A 14,548-nucleotide genomic window follows, 5' to 3' on the forward strand; every position below is an offset into this window, starting at 1 on the left:
ACATTTAATTGCGCAACATCTCCTACAGCTCTCAGCTTGACTTGTCTCGACTTTGCTCGACTGACGCTACGCTGACGCTTGCAGGCAGCGGCATTTACCACCATCACCTCGACATGCAGCTGCGAGATGCACAGGAATAACACTGCACTCCTCGATGCGGCGACATACGAAATCCACTGCCGAGCTGCGCGTTGGCAACTAACAAAATGCCGACAGTGCCAGGATCAGAAGCTGGAATCTTCCGATCCGTTGTCAGACGCGTTATCCCTTGCGCCATAGGGCCACAGACTGTGTCTCGTTCTACGAGACAAGTGCACCTCTCTAAGAAACGTGTTCTTCAGGGCTCTGCAAGCTCCCAAGGAAGGCACTTCTCGTCCAGCGGCGTGGTCGCGGTGCGCTTGCAGAGCTTGGACCTTGCCACATATCTGCGCCCGCTGTTCGACAGGTAGCAGGAGGCAAGGCGCGCGTTTTTCTGCGTTTTTTCGTTGACTAGAGGCAGTTGATGTGCATGTAAGCGTAGCATATGAAACACGAATAGCACGAAGCATTCGTAGTTAGGTGCCAAAGTCGCAGTGTGGCCGCAGGTGGCGATCGTATGTATTTGTGGCCACCACTGGTTTGCAGCAAAGTGAATATGGCTAATTGAGAGCGTTTGGCTGTAGCCCCAGTGGCGCAATTGGTTAGCGCACGGTACTTATAAGGCAGTAGCCGTGAGCAATGCCGGGGTTGTGAGTTCGAGCCTCACCTGGGGCATACTTTTATGTCGTAACAGCTGACAGCATCTGGAGGCTAGATTTCAGATGTATCAGCTACGCCAACAAGTTTAATGTGCATTATATGCGGTAGGTGCGTCTTCCTCGGTAGTATAGTGGTTAGTATCCCCGCCTGTCACGCGGGAGACCGGGGTTCGATTCCCCGCCGGGGAGGCGCGACTTTTATCTCACAAATCTGCTCGAGTGTTGCGCGTGTGGGGTGGAAGAGCATTAACTTTGCCATTAACTTGCTGCAAAATGCTACATCGTAGGAAGTAGTTCTCGCATTCCTCACACTTTCTAATTATGGGGTTCGCTGTTAATGCCGACTCTCCACGCGTAGTAATCGATCTCGACACAATCAGCAAAAGATATAATTTTAGCAGAGCGTGGTTTCGATCCACGGACCTCTGGGTTATGGGCCCAGCACGCTTCCACTGCGCCACTCTGCTGTGTGGGGGTGTTCTAGCTCTTCGTCACATCACGTGGGACACTTGGACAGTGTTGTCTGCGTGGCTTTCACACGCGTACATTTAATTGCGCAACATCTCCTACAGCTCTCAGCTTGACTTGTCTCGACTTTGCTCGACTGACGCTACGCTGACGCTTGCAGGCAGCGGCATTTACCACCATCACCTCGACATGCAGCTGCGAGATGCACAGGAATAACACTGCACTCCTCGATGCGGCGACATACGAAATCCACTGCCGAGCTGCGCGTTGGCAACTAACAAAATGCCGACAGTGCCAGGATCAGAAGCTGGAATCTTCCGATCCGTTGTCAGACGCGTTATCCCTTGCGCCATAGGGCCACGGACTGTGTCTCGTTCTACGAGACAAGTGCACCTCTCTAAGAAACGTGTTCTTCAGGGCTCTGCAAGCTCCCAAGGAAGGCACTTCTCGTCCAGCGGCGTGGTCGCGGTGCGCTTGCAGAGCTTGGACCTTGCCACATATCTGCGCCCGCTGTTCGACAGGTAGCAGGAGGCAAGGCGCGCGTTTTTCTGCGTTTTTTCGTTGACTAGAGGCAGTTGATGTGCATGTAAGCGTAGCATATGAAACACGAATAGCACGAAGCATTCGTAGTTAGGTGCCAAAGTCGCAGTGTGGCCGCAGGTGGCGATCGTATGTATTTGTGGCCACCACTGGTTTGCAGCAAAGTGAATATGGCTAATTGAGAGCGTTTGGCTGTAGCCCCAGTGGCGCAATTGGTTAGCGCACGGTACTTATAAGGCAGTAGCCGTGAGCAATGCCGGGGTTGTAATTCGAGCCTCACCTGGGGCATACTTTTATGTCGTAACAGCTGACAGCATCTGGAGGCTAGATTTCAGATGTATCAGCTACGCCAACAAGTTTAATGTGCATTATATGCGGTAGGTGCGTCTTCCTCGGTAGTATAGTGGTTAGTATCCCCGCCTGTCACGCGGGAGACCGGGGTTCGATTCCCCGCCGGGGAGGCGCGACTTTTATCTCACAAATCTGCTCGAGTGTTGCGCGTGTGGGGTGGAAGAGCATTAACTTTGCCATTAACTTGCTGCAAAATGCTACATCGTAGGAAGTAGTTCTCGCATTCCTCACACTTTCTAATTATGGGGTTCGCTGTTAATGCCGACTCTCCACGCGTAGTAATCGATCTCGACACAATCAGCAAAAGATATAATTTTAGCAGAGCGTGGTTTCGATCCACGGACCTCTGGGTTATGGGCCCAGCACGCTTCCACTGCGCCACTCTGCTGTGTGGGGGTGTTCTAGCTCTTCGTCACATCACGTGGGACACTTGGACAGTGTTGTCTGCGTGGCTTTCACACGCGTACATTTAATTGCGCAACATCTCCTACAGCTCTCAGCTTGACTTGTCTCGACTTTGCTCGACTGACGCTACGCTGACGCTTGCAGGCAGCGGCATTTACCACCATCACCTCGACATGCAGCTGCGAGATGCACAGGAATAACACTGCACTCCTCGATGCGGCGACATACGAAATCCACTGCCGAGCTGCGCGTTGGCAACTAACAAAATGCCGACAGTGCCAGGATCAGAAGCTGGAATCTTCCGATCCGTTGTCAGACGCGTTATCCCTTGCGCCATAGGGCCACGGACTGTGTCTCGTTCTACGAGACAAGTGCACCTCTCTAAGAAACGTGTTCTTCAGGGCTCTGCAAGCTCCCAAGGAAGGCACTTCTCGTCCAGCGGCGTGGTCGCGGTGCGCTTGCAGAGCTTGGACCTTGCCACATATCTGCGCCCGCTGTTCGACAGGTAGCAGGAGGCAAGGCGCGCGTTTTTCTGCGTTTTTTCGTTGACTAGAGGCAGTTGATGTGCATGTAAGCGTAGCATATGAAACACGAATAGCACGAAGCATTCGTAGTTAGGTGCCAAAGTCGCAGTGTGGCCGCAGGTGGCGATCGTATGTATTTGTGGCCACCACTGGTTTGCAGCAAAGTGAATATGGCTAATTGAGAGCGTTTGGCTGTAGCCCCAGTGGCGCAATTGGTTAGCGCACGGTACTTATAAGGCAGTAGCCGTGAGCAATGCCGGGGTTGTGAGTTCGAGCCTCACCTGGGGCATACTTTTATGTCGTAACAGCTGACAGCATCTGGAGGCTAGATTTCAGATGTATCAGCTACGCCAACAAGTTTAATGTGCATTATATGCGGTAGGTGCGTCTTCCTCGGTAGTATAGTGGTTAGTATCCCCGCCTGTCACGCGGGAGACCGGGGTTCGATTCCCCGCCGGGGAGGCGCGATTTTTATCTCACAAATCTGCTCGAGTGTTGCGCGTGTGGGGTGGAAGAGCATTAACTTTGCCATTAACTTGCTGCAAAATGCTACATCGTAGGAAGTAGTTCTCGCATTCCTCACACTTTCTAATTATGGGGTTCGCTGTTAATGCCGACTCTCCACGCGTAGTAATCGATCTCGACACAATCAGCAAAAGATATAATTTTAGCAGAGCGTGGTTTCGATCCACGGACCTCTGGGTTATGGGCCCAGCACGCTTCCACTGCGCCACTCTGCTGTGTGGGGGTGTTCTAGCTCTTCGTCACATCACGTGGGACACTTGGACAGTGTTGTCTGCGTGGCTTTCACACGCGTACATTTAATTGCGCAACATCTCCTACAGCTCTCAGCTTGACTTGTCTCGACTTTGCTCGACTGACGCTACGCTGACGCTTGCAGGCAGCGGCATTTACCACCATCACCTCGACATGCAGCTGCGAGATGCACAGGAATAACACTGCACTCCTCGATGCGGCGACATACGAAATCCACTGCCGAGCTGCGCGTTGGCAACTAACAAAATGCCGACAGTGCCAGGATCAGAAGCTGGAATCTTCCGATCCGTTGTCAGACGCGTTATCCCTTGCGCCATAGGGCCACGGACTGTGTCTCGTTCTACGAGACAAGTGCACCTCTCTAAGAAACGTGTTCTTCAGGGCTCTGCAAGCTCCCAAGGAAGGCACTTCTCGTCCAGCGGCGTGGTCGCGGTGCGCTTGCAGAGCTTGGACCTTGCCACATATCTGCGCCCGCTGTTCGACAGGTAGCAGGAGGCAAGGCGCGCGTTTTTCTGCGTTTTTTCGTTGACTAGAGGCAGTTGATGTGCATGTAAGCGTAGCATATGAAACACGAATAGCACGAAGCATTCGTAGTTAGGTGCCAAAGTCGCAGTGTGGCCGCAGGTGGCGATCGTATGTATTTGTGGCCACCACTGGTTTGCAGCAAAGTGAATATGGCTAATTGAGAGCGTTTGGCTGTAGCCCCAGTGGCGCAATTGGTTAGCGCACGGTACTTATAAGGCAGTAGCCGTGAGCAATGCCGGGGTTGTAATTCGAGCCTCACCTGGGGCATACTTTTATGTCGTAACAGCTGACAGCATCTGGAGGCTAGATTTCAGATGTATCAGCTACGCCAACAAGTTTAATGTGCATTATATGCGGTAGGTGCGTCTTCCTCGGTAGTATAGTGGTTAGTATCCCCGCCTGTCACGCGGGAGACCGGGGTTCGATTCCCCGCCGGGGAGGCGCGACTTTTATCTCACAAATCTGCTCGAGTGTTGCGCGTGTGGGGTGGAAGAGCATTAACTTTGCCATTAACTTGCTGCAAAATGCTACATCGTAGGAAGTAGTTCTCGCATTCCTCACACTTTCTAATTATGGGGTTCGCTGTTAATGCCGACTCTCCACGCGTAGTAATCGATCTCGACACAATCAGCAAAAGATATAATTTTAGCAGAGCGTGGTTTCGATCCACGGACCTCTGGGTTATGGGCCCAGCACGCTTCCACTGCGCCACTCTGCTGTGTGGGGGTGTTCTAGCTCTTCGTCACATCACGTGGGACACTTGGACAGTGTTGTCTGCGTGGCTTTCACACGCGTACATTTAATTGCGCAACATCTCCTACAGCTCTCAGCTTGACTTGTCTCGAATTTGCTCGACTGACGCTACGCTGACGCTTGCAGGCAGTGGCATTTACCACCATCACCTCGACATGCAGCTGCGAGATGCACAGGAATAACACTGCACTCCTCGATGCGGCGACATACGAAATCCACTGCCGAGCTGCGCGTTGGCAACTAACAAAATGCCGACAGTGCCAGGATCAGAAGCTGGAATCTTCCGATCCGTTGTCAGACGCGTTATCCCTTGCGCCATAGGGCCACGGACTGTGTCTCGTTCTACGAGACAAGTGCACCTCTCTAAGAAACGTGTTCTTCAGGGCTCTGCAAGCTCCCAAGGAAGGCACTTCTCGTCCAGCGGCGTGGTCGCGGTGCGCTTGCAGAGCTTGGACCTTGCCACATATCTGCGCCCGCTGTTCGACAGGTAGCAGGAGGCAAGGCGCGCGTTTTTCTGCGTTTTTTCGTTGACTAGAGGCAGTTGATGTGCATGTAAGCGTAGCATATGAAACACGAATAGCACGAAGCATTCGTAGTTAGGTGCCAAAGTCGCAGTGTGGCCGCAGGTGGCGATCGTATGTATTTGTGGCCACCACTGGTTTGCAGCAAAGTGAATATGGCTAATTGAGAGCGTTTGGCTGTAGCCCCAGTGGCGCAATTGGTTAGCGCACGGTACTTATAAGGCAGTAGCCGTGAGCAATGCCGGGGTTGTAATTCGAGCCTCACCTGGGGCATACTTTTATGTCGTAACAGCTGACAGCATCTGGAGGCTAGATTTCAGATGTATCAGCTACGCCAACAAGTTTAATGTGCATTATATGCGGTAGGTGCGTCTTCCTCGGTAGTATAGTGGTTAGTATCCCCGCCTGTCACGCGGGAGACCGGGGTTCGATTCCCCGCCGGGGAGGCGCGATTTTTATCTCACAAATCTGCTCGAGTGTTGCGCGTGTGGGGTGGAAGAGCATTAACTTTGCCATTAACTTGCTGCAAAATGCTACATCGTAGGAAGTAGTTCTCGCATTCCTCACACTTTCTAATTATGGGGTTCGCTGTTAATACCGACTCTCCACGCGTAGTAATCGATCTCGACACAATCAGCAAAAGATATAATTTTAGCAGAGCGTGGTTTCGATCCACGGACCTCTGGGTTATGGGCCCAGCACGCTTCCACTGCGCCACTCTGCTGTGTGGGGGTGTTCTAGCTCTTCGTCACATCACGTGGGACACTTGGACAGTGTTGTCTGCGTGGCTTTCACACGCGTACATTTAATTGCGCAACATCTCCTACAGCTCTCAGCTTGACTTGTCTCGACTTTGCTCGACTGACGCTACGCTGACGCTTGCAGGCAGCGGCATTTACCACCATCACCTCGACATGCAGCTGCGAGATGCACAGGAATAACACTGCACTCCTCGATGCGGCGACATACGAAATCCACTGCCGAGCTGCGCGTTGGCAACTAACAAAATGCCGACAGTGCCAGGATCAGAAGCTGGAATCTTCCGATCCGTTGTCAGACGCGTTATCCCTTGCGCCATAGGGCCACAGACTGTGTCTCGTTCTACGAGACAAGTGCACCTCTCTAAGAAACGTGTTCTTCAGGGCTCTGCAAGCTCCCAAGGAAGGCACTTCTCGTCCAGCGGCGTGGTCGCGGTGCGCTTGCAGAGCTTGGACCTTGCCACATATCTGCGCCCGCTGTTCGACAGGTAGCAGGAGGCAAGGCGCGCGTTTTTCTGCGTTTTTTCGTTGACTAGAGGCAGTTGATGTGCATGTAAGCGTAGCATATGAAACACGAATAGCACGAAGCATTCGTAGTTAGGTGCCAAAGTCGCAGTGTGGCCGCAGGTGGCGATCGTATGTATTTGTGGCCACCACTGGTTTGCAGCAAAGTGAATATGGCTAATTGAGAGCGTTTGGCTGTAGCCCCAGTGGCGCAATTGGTTAGCGCACGGTACTTATAAGGCAGTCGCCGTGAGCAATGCCGGGGTTGTGAGTTCGAGCCTCACCTGGGGCATACTTTTATGTCGTAACAGCTGACAGCATCTGGAGGCTAGATTTCAGATGTATCAGCTACGCCAACAAGTTTAATGTGCATTATATGCGGTAGGTGCGTCTTCCTCGGTAGTATAGTGGTTAGTATCCCCGCCTGTCACGCGGGAGACCGGGGTTCGATTCCCCGCCGGGGAGGCGCGATTTTTATCTCACAAATCTGCTCGAGTGTTGCGCGTGTGGGGTGGAAGAGCATTAACTTTGCCATTAACTTGCTGCAAAATGCTACATCGTAGGAAGTAGTTCTCGCATTCCTCACACTTTCTAATTATGGGGTTCGCTGTTAATGCCGACTCTCCACGCGTAGTAATCGATCTCGACACAATCAGCAAAAGATATAATTTTAGCAGAGCGTGGTTTCGATCCACGGACCTCTGGGTTATGGGCCCAGCACGCTTCCACTGCGCCACTCTGCTGTGTGGGGGTGTTCTAGCTCTTCGTCACATCACGTGGGACACTTGGACAGTGTTGTCTGCGTGGCTTTCACACGCGTACATTTAATTGCGCAACATCTCCTACAGCTCTCAGCTTGACTTGTCTCGACTTTGCTCGACTGACGCTACGCTGACGCTTGCAGGCAGCGGCATTTACCACCATCACCTCGACATGCAGCTGCGAGATGCACAGGAATAACACTGCACTCCTCGATGCGGCGACATACGAAATCCACTGCCGAGCTGCGCGTTGGCAACTAACAAAATGCCGACAGTGCCAGGATCAGAAGCTGGAATCTTCCGATCCGTTGTCAGACGCGTTATCCCTTGCGCCATAGGGCCACGGACTGTGTCTCGTTCTACGAGACAAGTGCACCTCTCTAAGAAACGTGTTCTTCAGGGCTCTGCAAGCTCCCAAGGAAGGCACTTCTCGTCCAGCGGCGTGGTCGCGGTGCGCTTGCAGAGCTTGGACCTTGCCACATATCTGCGCCCGCTGTTCGACAGGTAGCAGGAGGCAAGGCGCGCGTTTTTCTGCGTTTTTTCGTTGACTAGAGGCAGTTGATGTGCATGTAAGCGTAGCATATGAAACACGAATAGCACGAAGCATTCGTAGTTAGGTGCCAAAGTCGCAGTGTGGCCGCAGGTGGCGATCGTATGTATTTGTGGCCACCACTGGTTTGCAGCAAAGTGAATATGGCTAATTGAGAGCGTTTGGCTGTAGCCCCAGTGGCGCAATTGGTTAGCGCACGGTACTTATAAGGCAGTAGCCGTGAGCAATGCCGGGGTTGTAATTCGAGCCTCACCTGGGGCATACTTTTATGTCGTAACAGCTGACAGCATCTGGAGGCTAGATTTCAGATGTATCAGCTACGCCAACAAGTTTAATGTGCATTATATGCGGTAGGTGCGTCTTCCTCGGTAGTATAGTGGTTAGTATCCCCGCCTGTCACGCGGGAGACCGGGGTTCGATTCCCCGCCGGGGAGGCGCGACTTTTATCTCACAAATCTGCTCGAGTGTTGCGCGTGTGGGGTGGAAGAGCATTAACTTTGCCATTAACTTGCTGCAAAATGCTACATCGTAGGAAGTAGTTCTCGCATTCCTCACACTTTCTAATTATGGGGTTCGCTGTTAATGCCGACTCTCCACGCGTAGTAATCGATCTCGACACAATCAGCAAAAGATATAATTTTAGCAGAGCGTGGTTTCGATCCACGGACCTCTGGGTTATGGGCCCAGCACGCTTCCACTGCGCCACTCTGCTGTGTGGGGGTGTTCTAGCTCTTCGTCACATCACGTGGGACACTTGGACAGTGTTGTCTGCGTGGCTTTCACACGCGTACATTTAATTGCGCAACATCTCCTACAGCTCTCAGCTTGACTTGTCTCGACTTTGCTCGACTGACGCTACGCTGACGCTTGCAGGCAGCGGCATTTACCACCATCACCTCGACATGCAGCTGCGAGATGCACAGGAATAACACTGCACTCCTCGATGCGGCGACATACGAAATCCACTGCCGAGCTGCGCGTTGGCAACTAACAAAATGCCGACAGTGCCAGGATCAGAAGCTGGAATCTTCCGATCCGTTGTCAGACGCGTTATCCCTTGCGCCATAGGGCCACGGACTGTGTCTCGTTCTACGAGACAAGTGCACCTCTCTAAGAAACGTGTTCTTCAGGGCTCTGCAAGCTCCCAAGGAAGGCACTTCTCGTCCAGCGGCGTGGTCGCGGTGCGCTTGCAGAGCTTGGACCTTGCCACATATCTGCGCCCGCTGTTCGACAGGTAGCAGGAGGCAAGGCGCGCGTTTTTCTGCGTTTTTTCGTTGACTAGAGGCAGTTGATGTGCATGTAAGCGTAGCATATGAAACACGAATAGCACGAAGCATTCGTAGTTAGGTGCCAAAGTCGCAGTGTGGCCGCAGGTGGCGATCGTATGTATTTGTGGCCACCACTGGTTTGCAGCAAAGTGAATATGGCTAATTGAGAGCGTTTGGCTGTAGCCCCAGTGGCGCAATTGGTTAGCGCACGGTACTTATAAGGCAGTAGCCGTGAGCAATGCCGGGGTTGTGAGTTCGAGCCTCACCTGGGGCATACTTTTATGTCGTAACAGCTGACAGCATCTGGAGGCTAGATTTCAGATGTATCAGCTACGCCAACAAGTTTAATGTGCATTATATGCGGTAGGTGCGTCTTCCTCGGTAGTATAGTGGTTAGTATCCCCGCCTGTCACGCGGGAGACCGGGGTTCGATTCCCCGCCGGGGAGGCGCGATTTTTATCTCACAAATCTGCTCGAGTGTTGCGCGTGTGGGGTGGAAGAGCATTAACTTTGCCATTAACTTGCTGCAAAATGCTACATCGTAGGAAGTAGTTCTCGCATTCCTCACACTTTCTAATTATGGGGTTCGCTGTTAATGCCGACTCTCCACGCGTAGTAATCGATCTCGACACAATCAGCAAAAGATATAATTTTAGCAGAGCGTGGTTTCGATCCACGGACCTCTGGGTTATGGGCCCAGCACGCTTCCACTGCGCCACTCTGCTGTGTGGGGGTGTTCTAGCTCTTCGTCACATCACGTGGGACACTTGGACAGTGTTGTCTGCGTGGCTTTCACACGCGTACATTTAATTGCGCAACATCTCCTACAGCTCTCAGCTTGACTTGTCTCGACTTTGCTCGACTGACGCTACGCTGACGCTTGCAGGCAGCGGCATTTACCACCATCACCTCGACATGCAGCTGCGAGATGCACAGGAATAACACTGCACTCCTCGATGCGGCGACATACGAAATCCACTGCCGAGCTGCGCGTTGGCAACTAACAAAATGCCGACAGTGCCAGGATCAGAAGCTGGAATCTTCCGATCCGTTGTCAGACGCGTTATCCCTTGCGCCATAGGGCCACGGACTGTGTCTCGTTCTACGAGACAAGTGCACCTCTCTAAGAAACGTGTTCTTCAGGGCTCTGCAAGCTCCCAAGGAAGGCACTTCTCGTCCAGCGGCGTGGTCGCGGTGCGCTTGCAGAGCTTGGACCTTGCCACATATCTGCGCCCGCTGTTCGACAGGTAGCAGGAGGCAAGGCGCGCGTTTTTCTGCGTTTTTTCGTTGACTAGAGGCAGTTGATGTGCATGTAAGCGTAGCATATGAAACACGAATAGCACGAAGCATTCGTAGTTAGGTGCCAAAGTCGCAGTGTGGCCGCAGGTGGCGATCGTATGTATTTGTGGCCACCACTGGTTTGCAGCAAAGTGAATATGGCTAATTGAGAGCGTTTGGCTGTAGCCCCAGTGGCGCAATTGGTTAGCGCACGGTACTTATAAGGCAGTAGCCGTGAGCAATGCCGGGGTTGTGAGTTCGAGCCTCACCTGGGGCATACTTTTATGTCGTAACAGCTGACAGCATCTGGAGGCTAGATTTCAGATGTATCAGCTACGCCAACAAGTTTAATGTGCATTATATGCGGTAGGTGCGTCTTCCTCGGTAGTATAGTGGTTAGTATCCCCGCCTGTCACGCGGGAGACCGGGGTTCGATTCCCCGCCGGGGAGGCGCGATTTTTATCTCACAAATCTGCTCGAGTGTTGCGCGTGTGGGGTGGAAGAGCATTAACTTTGCCATTAACTTGCTGCAAAATGCTACATCGTAGGAAGTAGTTCTCGCATTCCTCACACTTTCTAATTATGGGGTTCGCTGTTAATGCCGACTCTCCACGCGTAGTAATCGATCTCGACACAATCAGCAAAAGATATAATTTTAGCAGAGCGTGGTTTCGATCCACGGACCTCTGGGTTATGGGCCCAGCACGCTTCCACTGCGCCACTCTGCTGTGTGGGGGTGTTCTAGCTCTTCGTCACATCACGTGGGACACTTGGACAGTGTTGTCTGCGTGGCTTTCACACGCGTACATTTAATTGCGCAACATCTCCTACAGCTCTCAGCTTGACTTGTCTCGACTTTGCTCGACTGACGCTACGCTGACGCTTGCAGGCAGCGGCATTTACCACCATCACCTCGACATGCAGCTGCGAGATGCACAGGAATAACACTGCACTCCTCGATGCGGCGACATACGAAATCCACTGCCGAGCTGCGCGTTGGCAACTAACAAAATGCCGACAGTGCCAGGATCAGAAGCTGGAATCTTCCGATCCGTTGTCAGACGCGTTATCCCTTGCGCCATAGGGCCACGGACTGTGTCTCGTTCTACGAGACAAGTGCACCTCTCTAAGAAACGTGTTCTTCAGGGCTCTGCAAGCTCCCAAGGAAGGCACTTCTCGTCCAGCGGCGTGGTCGCGGTGCGCTTGCAGAGCTTGGACCTTGCCACATATCTGCGCCCGCTGTTCGACAGGTAGCAGGAGGCAAGGCGCGCGTTTTTCTGCGTTTTTTCGTTGACTAGAGGCAGTTGATGTGCATGTAAGCGTAGCATATGAAACACGAATAGCACGAAGCATTCGTAGTTAGGTGCCAAAGTCGCAGTGTGGCCGCAGGTGGCGATCGTATGTATTTGTGGCCACCACTGGTTTGCAGCAAAGTGAATATGGCTAATTGAGAGCGTTTGGCTGTAGCCCCAGTGGCGCAATTGGTTAGCGCACGGTACTTATAAGGCAGTAGCCGTGAGCAATGCCGGGGTTGTGAGTTCGAGCCTCACCTGGGGCATACTTTTATGTCGTAACAGCTGACAGCATCTGGAGGCTAGATTTCAGATGTATCAGCTACGCCAACAAGTTTAATGTGCATTATATGCGGTAGGTGCGTCTTCCTCGGTAGTATAGTGGTTAGTATCCCCGCCTGTCACGCGGGAGACCGGGGTTCGATTCCCCGCCGGGGAGGCGCGATTTTTATCTCACAAATCTGCTCGAGTGTTGCGCGTGTGGGGTGGAAGAGCATTAACTTTGCCATTAACTTGCTGCAAAATGCTACATCGTAGGAAGTAGTTCTCGCATTCCTCACACTTTCTAATTATGGGGTTCGCTGTTAATGCCGACTCTCCACGCGTAGTAATCGATCTCGACACAATCAGCAAAAGATATAATTTTAGCAGAGCGTGGTTTCGATCCACGGACCTCTGGGTTATGGGCCCAGCACGCTTCCACTGCGCCACTCTGCTGTGTGGGGGTGTTCTAGCTCTTCGTCACATCACGTGGGACACTTGGACAGTGTTGTCTGCGTGGCTTTCACACGCGTACATTTAATTGCGCAACATCTCCTACAGCTCTCAGCTTGACTTGTCTCGACTTTGCTCGACTGACGCTACGCTGACGCTTGCAGGCAGCGGCATTTACCACCATCACCTCGACATGCAGCTGCGAGATGCACAGGAATAACACTGCACTCCTCGATGCGGCGACATACGAAATCCACTGCCGAGCTGCGCGTTGGCAACTAACAAAATGCCGACAATGCCAGGATCAGAAGCTGGAATCTTCCGATCCGTTGTCAGACGCGTTATCCCTTGCGCCATAGGGCCACGGACTGTGTCTCGTTCTACGAGACAAGTGCACCTCTCTAAGAAACGTGTTCTTCAGGGCTCTGCAAGCTCCCAAGGAAGGCACTTCTCGTCCAGCGGCGTGGTCGCGGTGCGCTTGCAGAGCTTGGACCTTGCCACATATCTGCGCCCGCTGTTCGACAGGTAGCAGGAGGCAAGGCGCGCGTTTTTCTGCGTTTTTTCGTTGACTAGAGGCAGTTGATGTGCATGTAAGCGTAGCATATGAAACACGAATAGCACGAAGCATTCGTAGTTAGGTGCCAAAGTCGCAGTGTGGCCGCAGGTGGCGATCGTATGTATTTGTGGCCACCACTGGTTTGCAGCAAAGTGAATATGGCTAATTGAGAGCGTTTGGCTGTAGCCCCAGTGGCGCAATTGGTTAGCGCACGGTACTTATAAGGCAGTAGCCGTGAGCAATGCCGGGGTTGTAATTCGAGCCTCACCTGGGGCATACTTTTATGTCGTAACAGCTGACAGCATCTGGAGGCTAGATTTCAGATGTATCAGCTACGCCAACAAGTTTAATGTGCATTATATGCGGTAGGTGCGTCTTCCTCGGTAGTATAGTGGTTAGTATCCCCGCCTGTCACGCGGGAGACCGGGGTTCGATTCCCCGCCGGGGAGGCGCGACTTTTATCTCACAAATCTGCTCGAGTGTTGCGCGTGTGGGGTGGAAGAGCATTAACTTTGCCATTAACTTGCTGCAAAATGCTACATCGTAGGAAGTAGTTCTCGCATTCCTCACACTTTCTAATTATGGGGTTCGCTGTTAATGCCGACTCTCCACGCGTAGTAATCGATCTCGACACAATCAGCAAAAGATATAATTTTAGCAGAGCGTGGTTTCGATCCACGGACCTCTGGGTTATGGGCCCAGCACGCTTCCACTGCGCCACTCTGCTGTGTGGGGGTGTTCTAGCTCTTCGTCACATCACGTGGGACACTTGGACAGTGTTGTCTGCGTGGCTTTCACACGCGTACATTTAATTGCGCAACATCTCCTACAGCTCTCAGCTTGACTTGTCTCGACTTTGCTCGACTGACGCTACGCTGACGCTTGCAGGCAGCGGCATTTACCACCATCACCTCGACATGCAGCTGCGAGATGCACAGGAATAACACTGCACTCCTCGATGCGGCGACATACGAAATCCACTGCCGAGCTGCGCGTTGGCAACTAACAAAATGCCGACAGTGCCAGGATCAGAAGCTGGAATCTTCCGATCCGTTGTCAGACGCGTTATCCCTTGCGCCATAGGGCCACGGACTGTGTCTCGTTCTACGAGACAAGTGCACCTCTCTAAGAAACGTGTTCTTCAGGGCTCTGCAAGCTCCCAAGGAAGGCACTTCTCGTCCAGCGGCGTGGTCGCGGTGCGCTTGCAGAGCTTGGACCTTGCCACATATCTGCGCCCGCTGTTCGACAGGTAGCAGGAGGCAAGGC

At 52.7% G+C, this 14,548-nt stretch overlaps 28 non-coding genes across 28 annotated transcripts; 17 read left to right on the top strand and 11 right to left on the bottom strand.

Annotated features, from left to right (window-relative positions):
* Positions 1 to 661: 661 nt before the first annotated feature.
* Positions 662 to 753, top strand: Trnai-uau (transfer RNA isoleucine (anticodon UAU)). Its single transcript is given in 2 exon segments — positions 662 to 699; positions 718 to 753. It is a non-coding gene; the product is annotated as a tRNA-Ile (tRNA).
* Positions 754 to 854: 101 nt separating this feature from the next.
* Positions 855 to 926, top strand: Trnad-guc (transfer RNA aspartic acid (anticodon GUC)). The gene has a single exon. It is a non-coding gene; the product is annotated as a tRNA-Asp (tRNA).
* A 206-nt stretch (positions 927 to 1,132) lies between these two features.
* Positions 1,133 to 1,204, bottom strand: Trnam-cau (transfer RNA methionine (anticodon CAU)). Its single transcript has one exon. It is a non-coding gene; the product is annotated as a tRNA-Met (tRNA).
* Positions 1,205 to 2,134: 930 nt separating this feature from the next.
* Positions 2,135 to 2,206, top strand: Trnad-guc (transfer RNA aspartic acid (anticodon GUC)). Its single transcript has one exon. It is a non-coding gene; the product is annotated as a tRNA-Asp (tRNA).
* Positions 2,207 to 2,412: 206 nt separating this feature from the next.
* On the bottom strand, positions 2,413 to 2,484 carry Trnam-cau (transfer RNA methionine (anticodon CAU)). Its single transcript has one exon. It is a non-coding gene; the product is annotated as a tRNA-Met (tRNA).
* Positions 2,485 to 3,222: 738 nt separating this feature from the next.
* Trnai-uau (transfer RNA isoleucine (anticodon UAU)) lies at positions 3,223 to 3,314 on the top strand. The gene is given in 2 exon segments: positions 3,223 to 3,260; positions 3,279 to 3,314. It is a non-coding gene; the product is annotated as a tRNA-Ile (tRNA).
* A 101-nt stretch (positions 3,315 to 3,415) lies between these two features.
* Trnad-guc (transfer RNA aspartic acid (anticodon GUC)) lies at positions 3,416 to 3,487 on the top strand. Its single transcript has one exon. It is a non-coding gene; the product is annotated as a tRNA-Asp (tRNA).
* Positions 3,488 to 3,693: 206 nt separating this feature from the next.
* On the bottom strand, positions 3,694 to 3,765 carry Trnam-cau (transfer RNA methionine (anticodon CAU)). The gene has a single exon. It is a non-coding gene; the product is annotated as a tRNA-Met (tRNA).
* Positions 3,766 to 4,695: 930 nt separating this feature from the next.
* Trnad-guc (transfer RNA aspartic acid (anticodon GUC)) lies at positions 4,696 to 4,767 on the top strand. The gene has a single exon. It is a non-coding gene; the product is annotated as a tRNA-Asp (tRNA).
* Positions 4,768 to 4,973: 206 nt separating this feature from the next.
* On the bottom strand, positions 4,974 to 5,045 carry Trnam-cau (transfer RNA methionine (anticodon CAU)). The gene has a single exon. It is a non-coding gene; the product is annotated as a tRNA-Met (tRNA).
* Positions 5,046 to 5,975: 930 nt separating this feature from the next.
* Trnad-guc (transfer RNA aspartic acid (anticodon GUC)) lies at positions 5,976 to 6,047 on the top strand. The gene has a single exon. It is a non-coding gene; the product is annotated as a tRNA-Asp (tRNA).
* A 206-nt stretch (positions 6,048 to 6,253) lies between these two features.
* On the bottom strand, positions 6,254 to 6,325 carry Trnam-cau (transfer RNA methionine (anticodon CAU)). Its single transcript has one exon. It is a non-coding gene; the product is annotated as a tRNA-Met (tRNA).
* A 738-nt stretch (positions 6,326 to 7,063) lies between these two features.
* Trnai-uau (transfer RNA isoleucine (anticodon UAU)) lies at positions 7,064 to 7,155 on the top strand. The gene is given in 2 exon segments: positions 7,064 to 7,101; positions 7,120 to 7,155. It is a non-coding gene; the product is annotated as a tRNA-Ile (tRNA).
* A 101-nt stretch (positions 7,156 to 7,256) lies between these two features.
* On the top strand, positions 7,257 to 7,328 carry Trnad-guc (transfer RNA aspartic acid (anticodon GUC)). The gene has a single exon. It is a non-coding gene; the product is annotated as a tRNA-Asp (tRNA).
* Positions 7,329 to 7,534: 206 nt separating this feature from the next.
* Trnam-cau (transfer RNA methionine (anticodon CAU)) lies at positions 7,535 to 7,606 on the bottom strand. Its single transcript has one exon. It is a non-coding gene; the product is annotated as a tRNA-Met (tRNA).
* Positions 7,607 to 8,536: 930 nt separating this feature from the next.
* On the top strand, positions 8,537 to 8,608 carry Trnad-guc (transfer RNA aspartic acid (anticodon GUC)). Its single transcript has one exon. It is a non-coding gene; the product is annotated as a tRNA-Asp (tRNA).
* A 206-nt stretch (positions 8,609 to 8,814) lies between these two features.
* On the bottom strand, positions 8,815 to 8,886 carry Trnam-cau (transfer RNA methionine (anticodon CAU)). Its single transcript has one exon. It is a non-coding gene; the product is annotated as a tRNA-Met (tRNA).
* A 738-nt stretch (positions 8,887 to 9,624) lies between these two features.
* Positions 9,625 to 9,716, top strand: Trnai-uau (transfer RNA isoleucine (anticodon UAU)). The gene is given in 2 exon segments: positions 9,625 to 9,662; positions 9,681 to 9,716. It is a non-coding gene; the product is annotated as a tRNA-Ile (tRNA).
* Positions 9,717 to 9,817: 101 nt separating this feature from the next.
* Positions 9,818 to 9,889, top strand: Trnad-guc (transfer RNA aspartic acid (anticodon GUC)). Its single transcript has one exon. It is a non-coding gene; the product is annotated as a tRNA-Asp (tRNA).
* Positions 9,890 to 10,095: 206 nt separating this feature from the next.
* Trnam-cau (transfer RNA methionine (anticodon CAU)) lies at positions 10,096 to 10,167 on the bottom strand. The gene has a single exon. It is a non-coding gene; the product is annotated as a tRNA-Met (tRNA).
* A 738-nt stretch (positions 10,168 to 10,905) lies between these two features.
* Trnai-uau (transfer RNA isoleucine (anticodon UAU)) lies at positions 10,906 to 10,997 on the top strand. The gene is given in 2 exon segments: positions 10,906 to 10,943; positions 10,962 to 10,997. It is a non-coding gene; the product is annotated as a tRNA-Ile (tRNA).
* Positions 10,998 to 11,098: 101 nt separating this feature from the next.
* Positions 11,099 to 11,170, top strand: Trnad-guc (transfer RNA aspartic acid (anticodon GUC)). The gene has a single exon. It is a non-coding gene; the product is annotated as a tRNA-Asp (tRNA).
* A 206-nt stretch (positions 11,171 to 11,376) lies between these two features.
* Trnam-cau (transfer RNA methionine (anticodon CAU)) lies at positions 11,377 to 11,448 on the bottom strand. The gene has a single exon. It is a non-coding gene; the product is annotated as a tRNA-Met (tRNA).
* Positions 11,449 to 12,186: 738 nt separating this feature from the next.
* Positions 12,187 to 12,278, top strand: Trnai-uau (transfer RNA isoleucine (anticodon UAU)). Its single transcript is given in 2 exon segments — positions 12,187 to 12,224; positions 12,243 to 12,278. It is a non-coding gene; the product is annotated as a tRNA-Ile (tRNA).
* Positions 12,279 to 12,379: 101 nt separating this feature from the next.
* On the top strand, positions 12,380 to 12,451 carry Trnad-guc (transfer RNA aspartic acid (anticodon GUC)). The gene has a single exon. It is a non-coding gene; the product is annotated as a tRNA-Asp (tRNA).
* Positions 12,452 to 12,657: 206 nt separating this feature from the next.
* Trnam-cau (transfer RNA methionine (anticodon CAU)) lies at positions 12,658 to 12,729 on the bottom strand. The gene has a single exon. It is a non-coding gene; the product is annotated as a tRNA-Met (tRNA).
* Positions 12,730 to 13,659: 930 nt separating this feature from the next.
* Trnad-guc (transfer RNA aspartic acid (anticodon GUC)) lies at positions 13,660 to 13,731 on the top strand. Its single transcript has one exon. It is a non-coding gene; the product is annotated as a tRNA-Asp (tRNA).
* A 206-nt stretch (positions 13,732 to 13,937) lies between these two features.
* Trnam-cau (transfer RNA methionine (anticodon CAU)) lies at positions 13,938 to 14,009 on the bottom strand. Its single transcript has one exon. It is a non-coding gene; the product is annotated as a tRNA-Met (tRNA).
* Between the last annotated feature and the right edge of the window lie 539 nt (positions 14,010 to 14,548).

The sequence above is a fragment of the Schistocerca gregaria genome, chromosome 8 (assembly GCF_023897955.1).
Source record: "Schistocerca gregaria isolate iqSchGreg1 chromosome 8, iqSchGreg1.2, whole genome shotgun sequence".
Lineage (NCBI taxonomy): Eukaryota > Metazoa > Arthropoda > Insecta > Orthoptera > Acrididae > Schistocerca > Schistocerca gregaria.